The following is a 10,487-nucleotide window of genomic DNA, read 5'->3' on the forward strand; positions in this document are numbered from 1 at the left end:
ACGTAGTTCGAATTTGATTTTTCAATTGAGAGACATGCACTATATTAATGGTCCGGAGACTATAGTTTAAGAAAACTTAGTCAAAGGATCACGTAACTTACGGTCAAAATTACCATTTAAATGATTTACCACATTATTTCCTTCAACATAATTTATTTATGGATCAACCGTAGAGAGCTGGGGAGATACTAGACCATGAGAAAATGTGAAAGAGACGAGAAAATCTTGAAACAAAATTATATTAAACAACTAGATTTTATCCCCCGTATTACATGGGTTATTTTACGTTATTCGTTTTTAATATTTATATATGTATATTTGGATTTTAATTTTATTTATTATAAGAAAGTTAATAATTAATATACTTGAAGTTTGATGATGAAATGGTTTCACAAATAAATTATATGTTATAATCCGGTTTAAAAGCTATCTGGGTTTGGTGATACCCATCATCCGTTTATTTTATTTATTATAAAATTGTTTCTTAATTATAAATAATATTTTTTTAAAATAAAATAGGATATTAATTTTTAGTATAGTCCTAATTTATAGGATTTTCATATCAAATATTTTATTAGATTATTTTTTAATATAATGAGATGTTATAACCCGTTTAAGAGTTATCTGGGTTTGGTCAGATGTTTACCCGTGAATTCGGGTCAAATGCGTGAGAAGCCTTCATTTACAAATAAAGTAATATGATGGCTTGAGAGAATGGTTGTTTTACATTTTTCGTTTTTTAATATTTATTTTTTGATTTTAATTTTCTTTATTGTAAGAAAGTTAATAATATACTTAAGGTTTGATGATGAAAGGGTTTCATAAATAAATGATATGTTATAACCCGTTTAAAAGCTATCTGGATTTGGTGACCCATGACCCGCTTATGTTTTTTTACTATAAAATTGTTTATTAATTACAAATAATATATTTTTCTTTTTAAATTGGATATTAAATTTTAGTATATCCCTATTTTATAGGATTTTCATATCAAATAGTTGGTTAGATTAATTTTTTATTTAATGAGATGTTATAACCCGTTTAGTAGCTATCTGGTTTTGGTAAGACCCATACCCATGAATTTGGGTAAATCAATGAGATGCATCCATTTAAAAATCAATAAATCTGGTGGCTTCCATAAAAGAAGGGAGCGACCATATCACGACACATAGGATTTTAGGGTTTTCGTTTATATATATTATAGATAGATGTGTTTCTTTATTTTGTTGTTCCTTGTATATCTTATTATTCTTTAAAAAGAAAAAGGAAAAAGAAAACAAAAACTATGTGTAATCAGGGAGTTATATATAACTTCGAAAGCTACATCAATTTTTTTTGTTTGACAAATTGGAAATAAATAATCCCAACTTTTATGTCTTGGTCGATAATAATCTTAATTTTAAAAATCACTACCAGTGATCCCAACTTTCAACTATTTTTGTCTCAATATTCCTTCGTTAAAAAACACTTAACGTTGCTATGTTTTTTCCCGAGTTTCAAACCGATGTTTTAGAGCTTTTGATCGGAAGAACGATACGATTCGACTGATGTAAAACTTATATCGAAACGATTATTTAAATGACTTGATTTTTGTTAATTGGAAATTCAAACACCCGAATTGAAACATTGTTTCGTCGCCCGTGATCACCGTTTCGAGATATGTTTTACATCGGCCGACTCGTATCGTTCTTTTAATAAAAATCCCTAAAACATCGGTTTGAAACTCAGGAAAAAACGTAACGACGTTAAGTGTTTTTTAACGAAGGACCACTGAGACAAAAATAATTGAAAGTTGGGACCGCTAGTAGTGATTTTTAAAGTTGGGATTATTATCGGCCAATACACAAAGGTTAGGATTATTTATTTCCAATTTTCCTTTTTGTTTGTTTCATATATTATTCTTATAATTAGAAAAACAAAAGATAATTAAAATATTGATTAGTTGGTATTACTTTTCTTGATTTTAATAACTTTGTGGTTTTATCATTAAACATTTAAACCTATTACATATTTACTCTATCATCATGTTAGCCTACTTTTAACAAACCAGTAGGTTGGTCTAGTAATAAAAATGTATGTTTTATAATCAAATAGTTTTAAATTCTAATCTTACTTGAGACATGGTGAAAGATGGATAAAAAAATTGGTTTCTCGATGAAAAAAACAAACTTATTTTAACAAAATCATAAAATCACAATATTTAATTTAGTATAATAAAATTCACATTTTCCAAAGCCCATGTTTCAATGCATTAATCCAGGATTGTTGAATTCATTTGAAGAAAAGAATAAAATTGACACAATTTTAATCTAATTATTATATACCTTTTAATATTCTAAGAAAAAAATAAAATGGAAATGATCCGCCTGAGATGCTCTTCCGGGAAGCATGAAACCACACGGAATCTTTTATTTCACTTGAAAGCAAGCTTCTTCTCACAAGCAATTATTATCTCATTTTCTTCATTTACATATCTAACCCCTCTATTTTATCTCGTTTACAAAATTACCCCCTTTTAGTACTTCCTATTTAATTGCATTTATGCCACATTATGTAAAAACTTCCACAATTAGTTAAGCATAACCATGTTGCAAGATCATGATGAAAACTTGACTATTTGTTAGATTAGATGAAGTTGGTCGTTAATAACCCTTTGACTTATTACATGTTTGATACTCCCAAATAGCGTATGCAGTTTCACACGTTATATATAGACGCCACAAAAAACGCGGTATCATCACACATAACTTAAAAACTTTAATTTGATATTTTGAAAGTTGAAATTAGTGCCGACTGAAATCTGGTCTCATATTGAAATTTGAGAAGTTTCACATACGCACATTTCCTATATCTTCTAAGTTCAAACAGGATGCAGTATGCATCGTGAAATATTATGCAATTATTACAATCGTAAAAAGTCTATCTATCGTAAAAGTAAATTACCCTAAGTTCATATAACATTTTATTCAAGTCATATTCAAGTCTAAAAGAGTTTAATTGACAAAGAGCTAAATCATATTCAAGCCTAAATCTTGATTGTATTATTAATTGTTATGTTGATAATTGTTTTAATTTTTTTAACAACTCTTTTTTTCCACCTATTTCAGCCCATTTTTCAAATGAAACTAAAACTCATAATCATTTGGTTGAAGTCTATACACATTGCCACTAAATCAAGTTAGTGGTTAATTATTTATAAATAAACATACCAATCCTAGAATATCAATAACAACCCTTGTTAGACTAAACCACGAGAAAACTAACTCACACCTTTAGGTTTGTAAATACGATAACTAGATCTCCGTACTTACGCAAAATTACTCTAACAAGAACATACATATAATACGTGTTCTAAACCTTGGTAACTAATTTACTCTTGTTGAAACACATATTATAATGTTAGATTATATATATATATATATATATATATATATATATATATATATATATATATATATATATATATATATATATATGCTAAGTATAAAATGAAAACCCACTTGAGTTGTGAAAACTCTAGAAACGCATTCTCAACCACATGTTTTTAATTAATGTTTAAATCTTGTGGTTCACAATTAAAATGAATAAAAAATGTAAATATAAATCTAACTTTTTCTCTCTCCTGAAAATATATATAAAAATTAGTAAAAAAATGTTAAAAAATAGCAAAACATTTTTTTTATGTTTCGATGTTTTGTATTAAATGTTACAACATATATTACATGTAACAAAAAAAAAACGATGTTAAATAGGGTTTTCGCGGGTTTTCACAACTCAAATGGGTTTTCATTTAATTTTAACCTTACCCTATATATATATATATATATATATATATATATATATATATATATATATATATAGTTTCAGGATCAAATACAAATCATTCTTAACATGAAAATAGTGAGAACCAATTTGCTGTTATTATTATGTTTGTTTTTTAAGTGTTTGCTGTTATTATTTGTTTGTATTTGTTGATTTCGATTATGAGTCGTTATAAGTATTTGTTGATTTACATTATGTTGTTATTAATAGGTTTTTTCGTATGCTGTTATAAGTATCTGCTGTTATTTTTTTGTTGCTAATTTTGATTTTTTTGCTGTTATTATTAGGGTCTTTATTTCTTTGTTATTATAGAATATTGCTTACGTAGATTGCTATTGTAGTTGATATTGCTTCTTACGTTCTCATTTTTTGTAGATTGATATTGTTTCCTTCGTTTTCATGTTAAGATCATTTTGTACACGAACCTTCCCTACACACACACACACATAGGGGAGTGATAATTTGAGAACCTTATTGAGTTTTAAGAATTTAAGAATTTCATTCTTAACCACATATTTAATTAAATAGATTAGATTATGTGATTGAGATTAAATGTGATTAAAAAATTAAGTGTGAGAGAGAATCAAGATATACAGTGATTACGCTAATTTAAACGTCCGTTACACCCATGTAAAAAGTCGACTCAGTGCGTAAAAATTTATGTAATTTTTCTACGTATATGTAACCTACATATATTACATATATGTAAAAAAAAATTGTTACGTTGAGTTATTTCGAGTGCTTAAAAATCAAAGTAGTTCTTAAAAGAAATCAATTATATATATATATATATATATATATATATATATATATATATATATATATATATATCCAACTATAGAGTTGGGTTTGATCAACTTAAGATGAAAGTTAAAGGGTTGAAGTTGAAGAATGATTTTTGTCTAAGGGAGCACAAGAAGTGGTTTGCATTAACATCTACTTTGGGTATAACTTGTACCAAAAGCGACAATTATTGGATCTCCTTGTGAAACACAATGCCCTGAATAATGATAACCATACATATACTACTATTCTTGTTGATTGCCACATGCCCACATTACAAACTTCTACACCATGTACAATTAAAACCACAAGACAAAACCACGAAAACGACTATTGTTCACAAAATATTTGTACTTGTGAAACCAAGAGTGCATCATGTCTATATTTCTACACCGTATAGAAAACAAGGATTCGAGACAAACGATACTTACCAATATGTATACGCCATCTACAAACCGAAATTCAACATGTATTTTGATCCATGAGGTCATACACTTAGCATGTACGGGATCGAGTAAAATAGCAAGTTAAATTAATAGTGAATAGTTTTTATTACAAGTGGTATTATTTTTTTGTTTAGTTTGGTAAACATTTAACTTATAGGATATTGTATGATAATAATATTATTACAATAGCTATTTAGATGCATGCACAATGTTATGGTATTCAACTCATTAGATACGTTTCATTTTCAACTAAAGTTTTTTATTTAACTAATAATTTAGGATTAGTAATAACTCATGTCTATCAATATATTTACTCTACACTAGAACTAAGATCTATGGTCTTTTTTTTTATTTTTTCTTTTTTTTTTCAAATTTGTCGCACATGCATACGTGCATATATATTATATATATATATTTTCCAGTAATTATTATTTGTATACTGTTTACGCATATGGTATTCGAGTAACACCTATTCGCTAAACATTTTCAAAAAATGACAGTAGTAAAAATTATCTTAAGCTCGTCACCTACTTCATTTATACATTTTAGGGTTGTATTTTAATTTTAGGGGAACGAATTAGAAAGTATTTGTATGCTTGCTTGGTCTTAAGAAGAGATCACATGTCACGACTCAGCGAATCTGCTTAGTAACGGTTTTTTATTACCAAAAATCAAACCGAAATTTAGTAATGGTTTAGGATTTATTGGGCTCTAATATACAATGCACTAAGATAGAAAATCTTGTTAAACAATTTCTTTACATCTCATGCTACCATTTCAGAAGGACTTTCATTATATAATGAAAATCAAAATGGGAACAAAGTCATTTAAAGGTGGTTAAACTACTTGTCTACTTCATTAAAGCTGTTTTTTCCCCCCTCTTATGACTGTTAAATGAAAATCAAAATGAGAACAAAGTTACAAAGTCATAGCTAAAACTTGTAAACAATTTTATTAAAGCTTGTTAAAACAATTTCCACAAAGCTTTTTCGTTACCAGTTAATTAACGGTTTTATTTGATAAATTTAATAAAGAAGAAACAAGCAGATGATTATGGATTCAGTATATGAAATTAGCAAAAGATTATGTAGGATAAGAATAATTAAAGAATCAGGGGAAACAAGTGAAACATATAATTATGAAAAACAAGATTTAGTTTTCACTAAACCAAATATAAAAATATAAAATGTAGATAATCAAATGCATAATATATATAATCTTAAAAAAAATAAAATATATTAAAATCTTACAGTCTGTACGGTTTTATACGGTTTGAAAATTCTAAAACCATAAACCAAACCTTTCGTTAAAACTTGAAAGTGTTGAAACTGACCAACCAATAAACAAACCGACCGTAAAACCAACCCAACGACCAGTTAGATGATTTTATCATTTGAAAGCCGAACCGTAAACACCCCTTCCTAGATTTACAAAACTTTACGTGCAGAAGGGAGGTTTTCATTCAGTTTTACTATTTGAAACTGAACCGTCTCGCCTTAATCTATAAATTATACTGCTACACATGTTGAATGCATTTCTATTTTTATTATTACGATTGCTTACTAGAATGAAATTGTATTCGGAGATACTTAGAGAAGAGGGTAACATTAGTAGTTTAGAAGAGTATTAATTATATGCCGGCGGTAGAGTGTAACGTAAAAAGATTCCGATGATGAAAGAATATATATATCATCGTCACATTCCCTGAATCTATGCCGCCGGAAACGTGTCCGATTAATTAGCCACTGAAATTAATATTAATATTATTATTACTATTATTATTATTTTGACAGGTGTAACTTGAATTACGGCACATGCTCCGCTTAAATCTTCTGTTATGACACAGTTGCCAAACCTTACAACACAATCCAACCTACTGGAGTTCACGTCACCATTGTACATGTACGGCTCCATTGCGTACAAGTAGCAATGCATGTCATGCTGACTTCGATAATTTGAGCTTCTATACTATACGTATATATTCCGTATTCCCGACACTTTATAGTAAAACTTTATATCATTTAAAATTCGTTCACAAATAACTTTTAAATATTTATGGTTATTCACTCACCCGATCATCTCTATTTCATGTAATCGGTGACATAAAAAGAAAAACTATGGCCGCATGCTACACTTTAAGTATGATATAGATATATAATTCTCAACAAATACGTGAAGAATATCTTATCCCTATAAAGGTAAAAGTTCACGCAACGTAGACCCTAGCGTATAAGCTTTTTATAATAATATCAGAATATTAATGTTAAAAATATCATTGCGAATTATTTTTTTAATAAATTGCTAAGAATATTTTAATTACTTACCAACAATAAGATTAATCAAGATTTTGAGTTATACAGGCACATTGAATTTTATATGAATGAAGAAAATGACTTGACTTGGATATTCTTATCTTGTTTGAATCTTCTCTTTCGTATATGATCAATGATTACTTTAACGTGTGAACTTGTTATTGTTATATATGTCTCTCATAAACAAACAATAATTCGTTCTTTCACTTTGAAGAGTATAGCAATCAAGTTTAATAAGATGTAACAAAGATCTTAAGAACATCTTGTGCCTTGACGAATCACTAATGTTATCGAGTTTTAATTAATGAACGTGACATCATTATGCACAACAACCAAGCTTAATGTTAAAATTCAAATAAGTTATGTACACATCATACAATTGAATTAATTTCCTATCTAAGAATGATAACAATAAAAGACAAGTCTCTCACTATCTACCCTCAGAGACAACTACATTAGAAGACCCTATAGAACATTAATTTAGATCAATAATATAGGTTAAATGATCAATTAACCAAGCCACGCATATCCTAGTCGATTATTAGTCCAACAAAGAATCCAAGTCCGAAAGTGTAGTTGGGGCCGGCTGGTCATCTGGATGGTCATATGGCCTTATCCCCATATTATGCATGGATGAAGAAGATATTTCTGTAATGTCGTTACTAATACCTGTATCTTGTGACGTCACACTAATCTTGCTAGACTGGTTAGGGTTATTTGCAACATACGACTCCACCTTGCATTGGCTGACTATATTCCTAGCATCTCCGTCTAGCCCACTAGCATAGCCCACATGATGGGCATTTGTACTGAAACTGTTAGTAGGAGCCGATGGAAAGTTAATTTGGTGGTCATTGAGGAATGGGCTCATTTGAAATGAGTTGGTGTCAAAGTTGTAATTATATGGAGAAACAATGAAATTTTTATAGTCTTGGGTCTCTTTGAAGTATTTGAGATTGGTCATGTGAGAAATACGATGGGTAGTTTTCTTGACCTATCAAACCCTTTAATTTTTTAGCATTAGGAATATCATCATCTTGGTGAGTATAACTTGACCCGGGTCTATCGTGGTTAAAACGAGAACCCTGAGGGTCCATCAACAGTGGCATCCATTGTGGACTATCCGACAAGTCGTCCACAAAAGAGTTCATCCTTGCCATCCCATTATCCATACTCGGGTTTCTTTTAATTTCAGTGTTCTTCTGAACAATACGACATACTACCATTCATCCTGAAATACATAAATTCACCAATTTTTTAAAAATAAATATTTGAAATGAATAGAGGGGGTGCGTAAATGAACCGAGCCAAGCACAAGCTCGATTAGGTTCGAGCTCTATTTTTAAACTAGAGCTCAGCTTGTAAATAATTTTTCAAGCTAGAGCTCGCCTTGTTTATTTTTCATATATATATATATATGTATATATATATATATATTATACTTTTATATAATACATAATATATATTTTTTATCATAAATTTATATACTATAATACTTGTTAGAAAAATATATATTAAATATAAAAATATAATTTATATATAATAGGCTCGATAAGTGAAAGTCGGCAGGCACATGCTCTTTTAGGCTCGTTTAAGTTCAACTCGATTCGAGCTTTTACCAAACCAGTCTCGAGTGTTTACGAGCAGCATGACTCGCTTACACAAACTTAAAAAGGATAAAAGTGGATTTGTGCATAAAGGAGTTGTACCTTAGACGCTCTAGACATGTTGTAATATGAGAAGTCGCCTTCAAGCCTAAATTCATGCATGACCCAATTAGTTTTCTCTCCTTTGGGAGCTCTTCCTTTGTAAAAAACAAGTGTCTTCTTCATCCCCACCAACTTCCCACCGGCGACTGATTTTCCTTTTTTAAGTATCTCTTTATCTTTTCCGGTGGCCTTCCAGTACCCGGAATCAGTTGCCCGATTTGTTCGCATCCCGGTTGGATATTTTCTGTCTCTTTGACAAAAGAAGTACCATTCTTTCTCCCCCATCTTTGCTCTCTCTACAACACATTATTTCTAATTATTCACATAATAATTTATAAATTAACCCTAATTGATCAACAACTGTAGCTATAATTAAAGTTGCTTGCCTATATATAGATTATATGGATAATTGATTAATCCTAATTTGGACAATATGCACCTTTCAATCATACCTGATTTGCTAATTAATAATTATGATACATATTTTTGTAATTATGCTAGACTTTTGTGAATGATGACGCAATTTTATAAATAACACTTGACTATAAATCTTCGTAAAATTTATCGACCATTGAACAGCAAAATTTGATGATCGAACAACAAAATCTTCGTAGAATTTTACAATAACATGATGCGATTTCACATAATAATTTCAAAAGTAGAATTATGAGAAAGATGACGCGTTTCAAAATTCAGATCTGGATTCAATTATATAAAAACTGAAAAGCATAGATTACATCGAAAAAGTTAGCAGCGTAGCTTATTGCTCATTTGACTTCTGTTTCAACGTCACAGTTTAATAAATCAACGACTTTACGGTACAAAAAAATATATATAAAAATCACAATTATAATAAATTCAACCGAAACATAGCTAGCGATCGATTGATTAATATCGAAGAACTTACGATGCAACTCCCAGGGTTCACACTTGTTCAGATCAACTTCTCCTATAGCGCTAGCGGTAAAGTTCCGATTCATAACTTTAGGCGTAAGGTAATGAGTTATAACCTCTTCATCCGTCGGATGAAACCTAAACCCAGGCGGCAAGCCGATTAACGCATCGTCCCCATCGTTCATCACCGAAGATGATCCTCCTTCCATAATATAGCTACAACCAACCGCTACAATTATTAATAAACGAACTGAACACACTCGTGATGATCAACTAGCTGAATCGTAAACAGACAAAGCTGGATATTAATCTTTTGAAGAAATGAACGATTCAACGTCCAGTTTGTTCGTTGAGAAACGAATAACAGCATACAGCGGTTTAGAAAGAGAATAAAGATGGCTGGTAACGGGATTTAAATAGACTAGTTGCGTGGATGGCAAGCAACTGCTTTTTGTGACTTTTATTACAAAAGTGCCAGTTAGAGTATATTCTAAATTCTGTAAAGCGTATTGGGTGTATAT

The 10,487-nt window shown here is 29.7% G+C and overlaps 1 pseudogene across 1 annotated transcript; it reads right to left on the reverse strand.

The window, feature by feature from the left end:
* Window positions 1-7,817: 7,817 nt before the first annotated feature.
* Window positions 7,818-10,175, reverse strand: LOC143575427 (NAC domain-containing protein 87-like; annotated as a pseudogene). Its single transcript, XR_013142756.1, has 3 exons — window positions 9,980-10,175; window positions 9,073-9,368; window positions 7,818-8,594 (listed from the first exon to the last, which is right to left on the reverse strand). The product of XR_013142756.1 is annotated as an NAC domain-containing protein 87-like (transcript).
* Window positions 10,176-10,487: the final 312 nt, after the last annotated feature.

This window comes from Bidens hawaiensis, unplaced genomic scaffold, assembly GCF_021521415.1.
Source record: "Bidens hawaiensis isolate Kalapana, Puna unplaced genomic scaffold, B.hawaiensis_p1.1 tig00027376_1, whole genome shotgun sequence".
Taxonomy (NCBI): Eukaryota; Viridiplantae; Streptophyta; class Magnoliopsida; order Asterales; family Asteraceae; genus Bidens; species Bidens hawaiensis.